Here is a 14,660-nt window from a genome sequence, read left to right on the forward strand (position 1 = left end):
CAATATTTTTGTACTGCAAATGATGATTGCAAAAACCCAGGGAAGAACCACTCTGATCTGGTGAAGCTCCCTTGTCATGAAACTTCTTGTGTCTAGTTCTATTTTAGCACATTCGTTGATGGTATAAATTCTATATATGATTGCAAGTAATTTTTCTAATTTCTGTAATATAAGAAATCATTTCAATTGAGATTTACAATAGCTCAATTGATTTTCTATTTCTTGACATCATGGAAAAATCCTAGTGAGATATACCATCCATTCATTATATATCCCAGACATCAACATAAAACCGATTTATGTCATTTACTTACAAGAAAAACAATCTGCGAGGTGGATAATGAGTCCATCATGGAAGATTGATGTAGCTACAAATGGCCACCAGCTCAGCAAGAGATGAAAAGAGAACACATTATATAGTTTAGAACACATGATAAGACAAAATATATATGGAAAGTAGACATAAATGGCAACCAGCGTATCTAAGAGATGAACAAAGAGAACAACCTGCAAGTTGCTCGTCCGACTCGTAGATTTGGACCTTGAACTAGGATGGCAGCCTGCCAAGTTCAGGTCAACAGTTGCCTATGTGTCGACCTCCTCCTGAAATTAGAGAAAATCAAAGGCACAATATAGGTCCGTAGAAGATCGTTAATCAATACTTAATTAAGTTGGTCGACCAAAAAACTCAGTTTTAATTCATTTGAATATGAAATAAAATTGGGGACATCCTACTGGAATTTGTTTGGAATTTCGTCAAACACCTTTTATCCATAATACCTAGAATCTGCGCAAACTTAAACTTATAATCTTGGAGGGGATTAAATAGAGAGATATAGGAGGAAGAGAAGGACAAGGAGGAAAGTCGTGAGGAAGAAAACATCCTGGGCACCTGCGTTCCATGTGAGGCTGGACGTGGCAATCTCCTGCCGCAGTAGGCCTCCATGGGGGCCTAATGGGAGAGCTTGGAGGTGACAACTTCTATTTTTCCTCCTTTTCGCCATCCATCCGGTGGTGTCACATGGAACCCTAGCGCCTTGCAAAGAAGGCTAGGTGGCTGATGAGCTAGATTGTTGGGCGGCGTGCGAGGGGATCTGTGGTTGAGGAGTGGACTCACGTGGCGGAGGTTGGCTAGGTAGAGAAGACGCAACAGCCGTCGCATCTCGTGAAGGCATCCCAATGAGACGGGGGAGGATGACATGGTGGAGAAGGAGGGGACTGGGGGAGGAGGGAACACAAGGGATTGGGAGAGGAGAGAATCGTGGCGGCTAGGGTTTTCACTACTTTGTTGCCTTTTATACACACGGTGTAAAATTTGAATGGCCAAGATGACTTCAAAGGAGAGATCCAACGACCACAAATCCAAACGTTTTTGGTGGCTTCGTGAACACATGTGTTGTACTTTTAGATTGTTGCCAAATTTCTCTATTTAGTTTCTGAATTATGTTTTATGTTTGGACTTAGATTTGAATGTCATTCATTTCTTCTCTTTGAGATTGGCATTCATATCCTATATGTGTGCAACATCACTTATTTTTTGTAACTAGTGAAAGAGTGAAAGTGTAAACCAGCCTCGGTGCACCGTCTACTCCCCCCGTTGAAGGGAAGCTCTCTTTCATTTTTGGGGTAGTGTTGTGCGTCTGACGAGGTATCAACTCGTTAATACCTACAGATTGTAGAGTTAGGGTTTCATGGAAATAGAGGGCAAGTAGAACTCAAAGGTGGTCAGATGAACAAAAGCGCCTTACTAGAAAGAAACGGTGGTTTAGGGTTTAACAACGATCGATCCTTTTCTTCAGCTTCAACTTCGCCCTTATATAGGAGGCGAAGCTGAGGTTTTTCGTGATGTAAAAGTATACAAACATTGGGCCACATTGGGCCTTTCGATATATTGCTACAAGTTTCCCTATATTGACTCGAATTCCTCAAACCGCATATCTTCGGCTTCATGGGCCTCCAAACCTTAAGATTTGTAGGCCTTCAACTCCCGAGACACCTGAAAACATAGACCAGGGGTATACACGTGACATGCCCATTAGGCATACCCATGTTAGTAGCCCCCGAGATTTTATTCGAGTCGTAGAATCAGGTAAAATCTCCATCCTTCATCCTTCATCCCTTTTGGCAAATGCTTCAAGTCCATGAAAACGCTATTTTTATTCGACATCTATATTGTACAGGGGATATTGGTAAATGAGGCTGGTTCATCTGACGGATCAGGTACCAGTTAATTGCTCTTGTGGCAAATCCGTATAAACCTACTTCAAGTTCGAGTCCCCAGACTCGAACCTGGGATACCAGCGTAATTCAGGACGTGCCGCTTTAGGACTTATCTAAAACTCAATTTCAGTTAAGTTATCGGGTACCCAACGCGTCTGCTGGGATTTTTTTTGACATCTGTTGATGTGGATAAAGTGGAAGAGCGCATATGCCGCACCAAATAGGACGGATCCTGGGGTCTTACCTTCATGAACCTTTTACAAGTCATGACATTCAGAGTTTTAACCGCGGCGGACACGCTCTGAGAATATATTATCGAGTGCTTTTGTTCAGCTGATGGAATAGTCCATTTTTCCGGGTTGTGCTATATATTTAGGTTACTATATTTTATTGAGTAAAATCTTCATGCTCCCGATGAAAGTACCTGACGAGTTTATAAAACTCGAAGATGTCTACCCACTATTGAGATTCTTCAGGTTCATCTATGTTGACTTGCTGTAGTGCTCTTTCTATATTGATAAATTTCTTCGGGTGGGCGACCAACGCTCCCGATGGGAGTAGCCCCCGAGGCTACATCCAAGTGTTTGCACTTGGGTGTAGGCTGAATTTTATTTTTAATCGACTCCATATTTTTGCACTATCTTGCGTCTTATTGGTAGTAAGAACAGTACTCCCGATAAGAGTAGCCCCGAGCCTGTGATAAGGTGTTTGTAGTTGGACATAGGCTCCAAAATTCATGCCACACATCCTATATTGCCTCGTTAACTCGAAGATTTTCTTGTCCTTGATAGAAATGCAGACGAAAATGATGTCCTATCAACTCGTGTAACTGCCACTGGACCACTGTTTGTAGGCCTAATACAACTTCCCTTCTCTCACGTTACACTTAGTAGGGTTCTCACGTCTTCCGAAGCACCTGACACGCGCGTTTACTACGTTACTTTCATGTGAAACTTAAAAATATTTTTACCTCTCTGCCATGTGTAAGGTTAGGATTATCTCTTCTCCGTTGGACGGTCGATCTGCTTCGCCTTCCAGGTTAAAAGGTGAACCATGTGTCTCACTTTTTCCCCTTCTCACTCCGCCGCACAGAGCCGCCACTGCAGCATTGCTAGCACACGTTGCTCCTTGCTTCTACTTCGCGCCCTAGCCATTACTCCGCCACCATGGTTAGGTCAAAGCGCATCAAGAGCGGCACCGCCGGCGCTGAGCCCATGGAAAAGAAGAAAGTGTCTGAGGGAAAGATGAAGATTCCCGAAGACGAAGTGACTCCCAATCCACCCGAGGGATATCGGGTAATTTTCGCTGATTTCCTCCTTCGCGGCCTCTCCATGCATGTTCATGAGTTTCTTTGGGGACACCTTTTTGTTTACGAGATTCAGAAGTACCAGCTGACTCCCAATTCCATCCTCCACATCTCCATTTTCATCACTCTATGCGAATGCTTCCTCGGCATCCACCCCCATTGGGGCTTGTGGAAATGAATCTTCTATCTCTAGCGCAACAACTTGAGGGATGCCATCTACGATGTAGGTGGTGTCTGCATCTGCGTGCACACTGAAGCCGATTATTTTGATCTGAAGTTTGCCAACTCAGGCCTAGGATCGATGGCGCAAGAAGTGGCTCTATGTGAAGGACGAAACAACTGGCAACCAGCAATACGGCGTTGCTCCTTTTGACATGTCACAAGAAATCCTGAGGCGCCATTCTTGGGATGCCGAAGCAACTTCGGAAGAAATTTCAGCTACTGAACATCTGATGGAGCAGATTAAGAAGTTGCAGAATACCAGAGAAAAAGAGTTGTCGGGTGTGCAGATAATAGCACATTTATTGCAGATTCGCGTACAACCTCTCCAAGCTCGGTCGGGTCCTCAGTAGCTTTACTCTGGGACTGGTGACGCTGCAAGAATATCTGAAGATCTCCATATCAAGGAGTTAGAGAAGTTGGTCCGCCACTTTACTTCTCTTAGCAAGAAAGTTGAAGTACCCGCATCTTGCCGCATGAAACCATTTAGTGGTGCGCACGCCCTTCCAGTTGTAAGTTCATGATGTCTACGCACGCTTCTATTCTTGTAGATAGTGTTGGGCCTCCAAGTTTTGTAGAACAGCAGCAAGTTTCCCTTAAGTGGATCACTCAAGGTTTATCGAACTCAGGGAGGTAGAGGTCAAAGATATCCCTCTCAAGCAACCCTGCAATTACAATACAAGAAGTATCTTGTGTCCCCAGCACACCCAATACACTTTTTAGGTGTATAGGTACACTAGTTCGGCGAAGATATAGTGAAATACAAGTAATATGGATGATTATGAGTGGTAATTGCAATCTGAAATAAAAATGGAAGCAAGCAGACATGTAGCAGAACTGGTTGTAAACGGTGTTTTAATGTTTAGAAACAAGGCCTAGGGATCATACTTTCACTAGTGGACACTCTCAACAATGATAACATAATTGAATACATAAATATTATCTCTTCAGTATGTCACTCTGAACCACTCTCTGGTTGGATAACAAACACAAATTCACCATGTAGGGCCGCATATAAGCACTCCTTAAAGTTCGTGTTCCCAATCTATGGACGCCCCACACTATCAATTTGAGCATACAAAGATAGTACTAACAAGACACCATAATTCATAAGTATTTCTGTAAATTAAGCTTAAGAGACACACACGGTATGCACACTGCCACCTTCACACCGTGGGACAAGGTGTCTCCGGAGATCACATAATAAAACCACTTGAGTAGCAAAATAGTTGAAGAATAACATCTACTTGTTCAACTAGATTGCAAATCTCATGATCACATAAAGATCATACCATGGGAGAGAGATATAGACCACATAGCTACCGGTAAAGCCCTCACCCTTGGGGGAGAACTACTCCCTCCTCATCATGGGAGTCATCAACAGCTGTGAAGATGGCGTTGGAGTCGATGGAGATGGCTCCGAGGGCAATTCCCCGTCCCGGCAGGGTGCTGGAATAGAGACTTCTGTCCCTCAAAACTTGTCTTCGATGGCGGCGGAGCTATGGAACTTTTCATGGACGGAGGCTGATTGATTTAGGGTTTTCGCATCGGGGAGAAATTTATAGGCTAAAGGGCGATGTCGGTGGGCGCTCGAGGGGCCTACACCACCCCTAGGCGTGTCCAGGGGGTGGGCCGCGCCTAGGGCAGGTGTGGCCGCCTCGTGGCGCTTCTTCGTCTGCCCTCTGGACTCCGTCTTTGTTACAGTAAAATAGGAAATTCGGCTTTCGTTTCGTCCAATTCCGAGAATATTTCCTGTACAGCTTTTCTGAAATGCAAAACAGCAGAAAACAGGTAACTAGCACTGTGGCATCTTGTCAATAGGTTAGTTCCGGAAAATGTATAAAAGTGCAACGAAGTTTAAACAGAACATATAGAAATTGGTATAAAACAAGCATGGAACATAAAAAATTATATATACGTTTGAGACGTATCAAGCAACCCCAAGCTTAACTCATGCTCTTCCTCGAGTAGGTAAGTGATAACAAAAATAAATTTTGAGGTGACATGTAGCCAACACAATCTTGATCAAATTATTGTAAAGCATTGTAAGCTAGGATCAAAGTACTCTAAATATAGGCATGATAGATATAATTCTAACAATATAACTTAGCAACTATGTTACAACATGAAAAGTAACTCAAACAAAAGATCATGAATAATTATGCACTCAAAGCAATTGTTTGTTTTTGAGCATAGAGAAAACATAGCAAAGTGGTATTGAACTTGTCCTTCGTGGAATAGCAAAACATAAATGCCAGGACACCTTTAAAGTTCAAAGGGTGACTAAATACAAATGATTTTAGAACAAGCAATAACATAATTATGAATCAATCAATAAGTCCTGGGTGTTGGAGATATGCCCAAGAGGCAATAATAAAAGTGTTTATTGATATGTCCGGGTGTGATAGACTCAACGTGTGCATACAACGGGTGCAAGCCAGATTTGCACATGCAGAAACTAGGGTTTGACTTGACGAGTCTAGCATGTACAGACATGGCATCGAAACACGACAGACCGAAAGGTTAAGCATGAATCATATAGATGATATGATGAACATGTTGATGTTCGCCATTGAAACTACATCATCTCACGTGATGATCAGACTTGATGTAGTGGATTTGGTTCGTGTAATCACTAAGGCAACATGAGGGATGTTGTTTTGAGTGGGAGTTCACCTAGTTAATTTAAGAATTAATAGTAAACTCAAATTTATCCTGAACATAGTCTAAATTGTATTTGAATTAAATTTTGTAGAATTGGCATCAGTTTTCTACTTTACGCTAGGCTTATAATTGAGATAGAAATATTGTTAAGTCTGACAAGTAACTTTACGGACTGGTACCGTATTGTTAAAAAATCAAGAAATAATTAAGTCCTACAGTAAACTTTTGGTAATCCTCAAATTGCTGATTCGAAAATCAATGGTTTCAATTAGTATCTAAAATTATTTTGTCTCCGTGAAACTTGATGTTCAAATCCGTTTAAAAAGTAAGGAGCTGAAAAGTTTGTTTTCAGAAATAAGCAAGGTGTGAGATATATGTGATATCTAAAACCTTATTATAAGATAATAGAATATAATTTAGTGAGACTACATAAACTCATAAGTTTTATGGGAATGTACGAAGGTTGAAGACGCTAGGCGTCATGATCTTCCGACTAGTTGGGCACTAACATTATTCGCATATCCATGAAAGCCATAGTAGCTTCATCATGAAGTTGTCATGATTTGATGGATAAAATTATGAGTGAAATTGTTCATCACGTTAAAAAGTTACTAATAGTGAAACCCGGAAGACTTATCATGTGATGATCAACTTCAAAGTGCGAACCTCAAGGTTATTGGTATTTGACCAACAAGTCTAGAAGTTATTGATGTTGAGGTGTTTTCTGAAATATGTGGAAAGTCGTAAGAGAAACTACAAAAATGATTTTGGCAGAAAGAAAGAAAAGACTAGAAAGTCTAGCTCAGGTGTATATAGATGATATACATGTTATGAATGTATTCTTTGATTGGTCACACAAATGAAGTTCTTGGGTATTTATACCATATTGGTTGGTATGAGATGTCATACAACACAACGTAATACAAGAATACAATGACCTAAGTGACTGATAAGGAATGTGGTAATAATGCACGTCTGGACAAAATAAAATGTTATTATGTTCGTCGTTGGCATTCTACCTAGCCCTTCAGATTTATAATAAAAAAACTAATAATTATTATTTAGCTCTGGTCAAATAAAAACAATGAGTTGTTCAATGTTATGACCGTACTCCATGTACGATGGATAAGTTATTATAAATCTTAATGGTGAAACATACATGCATAACACTGACGCTAAAATGCCATAAGGCAAAATAATTTGAATTCCACTTATTTGTGGAACCGCCATTTATGTCATGTTAGAAAGGAACGCATGAAGAAACTCCATGCAAATGGATTTTTGGAGTCATTTCATTTTTGAATCGTTTGGCACTTGCAAATTGATACGTCTCAAACGTATCTATAATTTCTTATGTTCCATGCTACTTTTATGACAATACTTGAATGTTTTATACATACTTTACAACATTATTATACATTTTCCGGCACTAACCTATTAACAAGATGCCGAAGTGCCAGTTGCTGTTTTCTGCTGTTTTTGGTTTCAGAAATCCTAGTAAGGAAATATTCTCGGAATTGGACGAAATCAACGCCCAGGGTCCTATTTTTCCACGAAGCTTCCAGAAGACCGAGGGGGAAATGAAGTGGGGCCACGAGGTGGCCAGACAACAGGGCGGCGCGGCCCTATGGTCTGGGCCCCTCGCGTTGCCCCCTGACCTACCCTTCCGCCTACAAATAGCCTTCGTCGCGAAACCCCCTATACCGAGAGCCACGATACGGAAAACCTTCCAGAGACGCCGCCGTCGCGAATCCCATCTCGGGGGATTCAGGAGATCGCCTCCGCACCCCGCCGGAGAGGGGAATCATCACCGGAGGGGCTCTACATCATCATGCCCGCCTCCGGATTGATGCGTGAGTAGTTCATCCTTGGACTATGGGTCCATAGCAGTAGCTAGATGGTTGTCTTCTCCGCTTGTGCTATCATTGTTTAGATCTTGTGAGCTGCCTAACATGATCAAGATCATCTATTTGTAATGCTACATGTTGTGTTTGGCGGGATCCGATGAATATAGAATATTATGTCAAGTTGATTATCAATCCATCATATATGTGTTGTTTATGTTCTTGCATGCTCTCCGTTGCTAGTAGAGGCTCTGGCCAAGTTGATACTTGTAACTCCAAGAGGGAGTAATTATGCTCGATAGTGGGTTCATGCCTCCATTGAATATGGGATCGTGACAGTAGGTTCTAAGGTTGTGGATGTGCTGTTGCTACTAGGGATAAAACATTGATGCTTTGTCTAAGGATATTTGTGTTGATTACATTACGCATCATACTTAATGTAATTATCTGTTGTTTACAACTTAATACTGGAAGAGGTTCGGATGATAACCTGAAGGTGGATTATTTAGGCATAGATGCATGCTGAATAGCGGTCTATGTACTTTGTCGTAATGCTCTGATTAAATCACATAGTAATCATCGTTGATATGTATTGAATCTTTATTTGTCAATTGCTCCGCCTGTAATTTGTTCACCCAGCATGTTAGTTATCTTATTGGAGAGACACCACTAGTGAACTGTGGACCCCGGTCCATTCTTTTACATCTGAATACATTCTACTGCAATCATTGTTTTTATTGTTCTTTGCAAACAAACACCATCTTCCACTCGATACGCTTAATCCTTTGTTTCCAGCAAGCCGGTGAGATTGACAACCTCACTGTTACGTTGGGGAAAAGTACTTTGATTGTGTTGTGCAGGTTCCACGTTGGCGCCGGTTTCACTAGTGTTGCGCCACACTACATTCCTCCACCAACAACCTTCACGTGCTTCTTGGCTCCTACTGGTTCGATAACCTTGGTTTCATACTGAGGGAAACTTGCTTCTATACGCATCATACCTTCCACTTGGGGTTCCCAACGGACGTGTGCATCTACGCGTATCAAGCTAAAATTTCTGGCGCCGTTGCCGGGGAGATCAAGACACGCTGTAAGGGGAGTCTCCACTTCCAATCTCTTTACTTTTTTTTGTCTTGCTTTACTTTATTTTATTTATTGTCTTGTTTGCTACATATTAAAAACACACAAAAATTAGTTACTGTTATCACCAGATTTTGGCCAAATCAGGAGATGGGCCGTAAGCGAAGATGGGCTTGAAGGATATACGCGTGGAGCATCTTTGAAGCGGCCTGGCACGAAGAGTTTGGGCTTAATTGCCCATGTATCTGTAAATATAGTAGATCGCATCTTAGTTTAGAGTTAAAAGATAGAGTTTGACCCGTGCACGGTTAGGTGCACGCCCGAGTTAGAAAGTCCCTTGGACTATATATATGTATCTAGGGTTATCGAAAAGGAGGACAATCACGTTCACAACAAACACAAATCAGGCGCATCGCCACCCCTTCTTTCGAGGGTTTCTCCTGGTAAGCATCATGCTGCCTAGATCGCATCTTGCGATCTAGGCAAGCACACGTTTATTCGTTTACCTTGTGCTGCTCGTGCTGAAGCGTTGTTGATGGCGAGTAGCACTACTTATCGTAGATGTTTTGGGGCTTGCATAGATGCTTTTCTTATGCATATCTGCTTAGCTGTGCCGTCCCTCGATATCTAGCTGCCCTTACACCTATCCAGGTGTAAGGGCAGCGTCTTGCTTGTTTGTTGTTTAGTAGATCCGATCCGTTATAGTTGCTCCTTGATTCCTCAAGGATTGGTTTAATATCTGTATGGTTAGGCCTTGCAAACGGGTTGAACGATCCGGTAACACGTTAGGTATGGTTTGTTAGCCCTAAGAGGGATGTTCCGGGAATTAACTTAATGTTGGTTTTTAGGCCTCTTTTAGGGTTAGTTTTCCATTATCTTTCGTGTCTATTAGGCTCAACTACGCGTAGGATGTTCCGATCATACGGTGAAAACCCTAAACTGTCGTAGATTGGTTTAACTTTATACTGATCAAGCAGGAGCCCCATGTCATCGTTAACCCGACGTGAACCATGGGGCGATCGGCTTTGTGAGCCGATCCACAGGGCAACCTGAGAGCCGATCGGGCTCGTATTTAATGTTTACGTGTCTGCCATGCAGGAAACTAATCGAAGAAATCCAACACCTTCCTGACCAGGTATAGGTCAGGTGGCACGCCCTTGCAACCGCTAGGACGTGTGCCGGAACATTTGCGGGACGACGTCGAGGGACCAGGGCCCTCTGCAGCCTTGGAAGCCTCCCGGCTTTTCGTGTTGCTTAACCACTGCTCGCCGGTGGGTTTTGGCAGGCAACACATTCTGGCACGCCCGGTGGGACGATCGGGACAATCTTCCGCAGCAACCACGTCAACATCCGAGATGGCGGAAGAACCGGTCAAGTATGAAGATCTGCCTCCTGAGCATAAGAAGAAATATGATGATCTCAAGACCATCTTGGAAGCCGATCTCATCGGCGCTTTTGAGAAAACCCGGTCGCACGGCATCAAGTTCAAAGGGTTCCAACCCGAAGGCGCGCTAGAGGGACTAGATCTATCTCTCCCTTCGGACGAACGTACCAGATCCCTGCGACAGGAAATCAACTATGCCGTGGCTCATTCTCTTCATCGGCATTCTGAGAGCCTGGTGAACACTCTGGAGCGTGTCGCGCTCAATGTGGTGCAAGAAATCATGAAGCACAAGTACTCTCCGTCAGGACCTGCCCTAGGGACTCACCAGGGGGAGATACCGCTCTATACTAGGCCACCACTGTCGTACACGATGGCAGCTCCACAGCAACAAGGTTCACCGGCGTACGTCGTCTACAAGGTTGGAGGTGATCCTGGCGATTACCAATTCCTGTATGAGCCGCCCAAGGAGATTCCACACGGATACGTGTGCACATACGTGTCGGACTGCAACAACTGGATGACCCAGGTTACAGCAGGAAGGACTGCCACAGCAGGAGGGATCGCCGGAACAGGAGTAGTTGCTGGAGCAGTAGCGCTCCGGGAGCGGATATCGAGAAACAGGCGTGGCTAGCTAAATATGCCACCGGTACAAGTCATGAACGCTCATCTTCTGCAGCTCCTACGGTGGATGAGATCACCGCAATCATGCGAGATCAGTTCGGCATCCTGCCCAAGAAGAGAATGATCGGCTATTCCAAGCCGTATCCCAACGACTATGACCTAATCCCACTACCGCCTAAGTATCGGCTCCCTGACTTCACAAAATTCAGTGGATCAGAAGGAACCAGCTCAATCGAGCACGTGAGCCGATTCTTGGCACAGTTGGGCATGGTCTCAGCTTCAGACGAGCTGCGCGTGAGGTTCTTCTCACAATCTCTCACGGGTCCGGCCTTTGGATGGTACACATCGTTGCCACCAGATTCGGTTCGGACGTGGAAGCAGCTGGAGGAACAATTCCACGTACAATATCATTCAGAAGCTACTGAAGCTGGCATTGCCGATCTGACCCAGGTTTGGCAGAGGCGAGGAGAGACGGTGTCTGAGTACATCCAGAGGTTCAGGACCGTCAGGAACCGATGTTATTCGGTTCGCCTATCTGAGAAGGAAGCAGTCGAGCTGGCGATAGCAGGCCTGTCAGCGCCGCTCAAAGATGTGACCTTACAAGCTGATTACAATTCACTGGCGCATATGGTTCAGAAATTAACATCGTATGAACAACGCCACCCAGAATTGTATCAGGACAAGTTCAAGCGCGTCGCCCTGATCGAGATGGAAGAAGATGAAGATTCTCTAGGGGATCAGGAGGTCGCTGTAGTTGAATGGACTCGGGGGGCAAAGCCCATGTCCTACAAGTGGGTGAAACAACCAGGGCCTGCAAAAGGGTTTGACTTTGATTTGAGCAAAATGGAGCAAATTTTTGATTTGCTGCTGAAGGAGAAACAGCTGAAGTTACCCGAAGGCCACAAAATCCCCACTTTACAAGAGATGAACGGCAGGCCATACTGCAAATGGCATCACACGTTCACCCATGCCACCAACGACTGCAAAGTCTTGCGCGGACAGATTCAAATGGCGATAGAACAAGGCCGAATACTCTTCGGTCAGTTTGCCATGAGAGTTGACACACAGCCGTTTTCGGACGTCAACATGGTGGATCTCAGCCACTGCATAAGACGCGAGCCAGGTTTCTCGTTTGATATCAACATGGCAGGGCTTGCAGATCGCCATAGCAAGGATAAGCCAGAGAGCAGTCGCTCCCGTGGCAAAGATAAAGAGGAGGCCGATCCACGCGACTGGCCCCAGCATGATGACAGACGGTACTTGACTGAGGAAGAGGTGATAAGCGTACGGTATCAACGACCGCTCTCCGCGCATCTCCTCAACAAATATGAGCAACAGTACGACCGACGTCGGCGCTACGACGTAGACGATGATAGATATCGTCGGTCTAATGCAGACAACAGGAAATACCGTCGATACGAAGGGTATGAGCGTCACACCAGAGGGAGGTCAAGAGAGCAAGAGGACATGGATAGGCATTGGAACTATCCTTTCTTCAAACACTGCTGGGACTCAGGAATGAGCCGATTGCCTACAATCTAGAACTGCCCAGAATGTAAACAGAAGAGGAAGGGAACAAATGAAGTTTCAGTGTTCAAGCGTCTAGGACCTCTCCCACCTCAGAACAAACGAGCTGAGTCATCTCAAGATGAAGACTTCGAGGAGTCAGAGGAAGAATATAGATATCACCGACCAAGGTAGTGTCCTGATGGACTCAGCCACTCCCAAAATCGTAGAGTGCAACGGCTACGAAACTTGGAGGAAGCCGAGGCGCAGTACCTGTACACGTTGAGGAAAGCACGACCCGATCTGGCCGTGAAAATTCAGCAAACACTGGAAACGGAGGCTCGCCCACCAAAGAAAGTGTGGCGACCCAAGCAGACAAAAGCCGATGCAGGGACATCGGCTGATACAAACATGGTGTTCGTTCTCCCGTCAGAGTTTTGTGCTCCGAGAGATGAGGAAGTATCAGTGGCACAATTTGATTGCGGGCCACGGCCAGTTATCTTTGAGAAGCCACGAGAGAGGAGCTACAGGCATCTCAAAGCCCTATACCTGAAGGGTTATATCAATGGGCAGCCTATCAGCAAGATGCTGGTTGACACGGGAGCAGCAGTCAACATAATGTTGTACTCCATGTTACGACGTTTGGGACGTTCCAATGAAGATCTGATCAAGACCAACGTCACGCTAAGCGATTTCAACGGCCAACCGTTAGAAGCCAAGGGTGTTCTGAACGTGGACTTAACTGTCGGCCGAAAGACCATCCCTACGTCCTTCTTCATCGTCGACAGCAAGAGCACTTACGCTGTCCTGCTAGGAAGGGATTGGATCCATGCTAACTGTTGCATTCCGTCCACAATGCATCAGTGCATCATACAATGGGATGGAGATGAAGTGGAGGTTGTTCATGCACATGATTCGATTGACATCTCTTTGGCTGCCATGAACATATGGGAAGCAAATGACCAAGAGCCGCTCTCTGGAATCAACCTGGACAGCTGTGATCGCATCGAGGCTACAAAAAATGGGGTGAGGCTGGTCTTATCCACTAGCCTGACAGAGTAGCAAGATCCAAGTCTTTGGACGTACGTGGCGAGGCCGATCTCTGCGATCGGCCCAAAAAATAAGAAACAAGGATCTCACTTCAAGCATGCCACGTCGTTATAGCAGAGAACCAGGAAGTTGTAAACCCTCGTTGAACGTTGCAATGGAAAAGGAGGCCGATTCTAGCAATCGGCCACAAATAGTCTCAGCATGCCTTCGGCCTGTGTTCATTATTGATTTAGCAGGCGATGGAAAGCTGGGGTGTGGGTTTACAGCAGCTGATGGACTAGAAGAGATTGACATTGGTCCTGGGAATAAGCCACGACCAACATTTATCAGCAAATAGTCGGATCGACAACGGCAAGGGAAGCCGATTCCAGCAATCGGCTAAAATTATTCCCACCACACGTGTTCACTGATGTGCTATTTAGCATGGTGAGTGGTGAGACAAGCTTGAATTGGCTGAAAAGCCGATATCTTCAATCACTTGAAGGATTCGGCTCGGGGGGATACACACAGAGAAGGTACGAGGCCACGAAGTATGTACCCAGAGGAAGAGCCGATTCATGAAATCGATCGGCTAATAAAAAAAATCGAAAATTCAAAGAAAATTTCAGCATAGCCGATGTTCGGACATCGACTCAAGAATAAACAGCTGATGCACAACCATTGACTTTAGAATTACAGAGTTTAAGCTGCCACTTGATCAGGCCTCGCTGAAGGGAAATTTCTAAGACACAGAGTACACCAGTACGGGCGTGATCCACTTCTGTATC

This window comes from Lolium rigidum, chromosome 2 (genome assembly GCF_022539505.1).
Source record: "Lolium rigidum isolate FL_2022 chromosome 2, APGP_CSIRO_Lrig_0.1, whole genome shotgun sequence".
In the NCBI taxonomy this organism is placed as follows: domain Eukaryota; kingdom Viridiplantae; phylum Streptophyta; class Magnoliopsida; order Poales; family Poaceae; genus Lolium; species Lolium rigidum.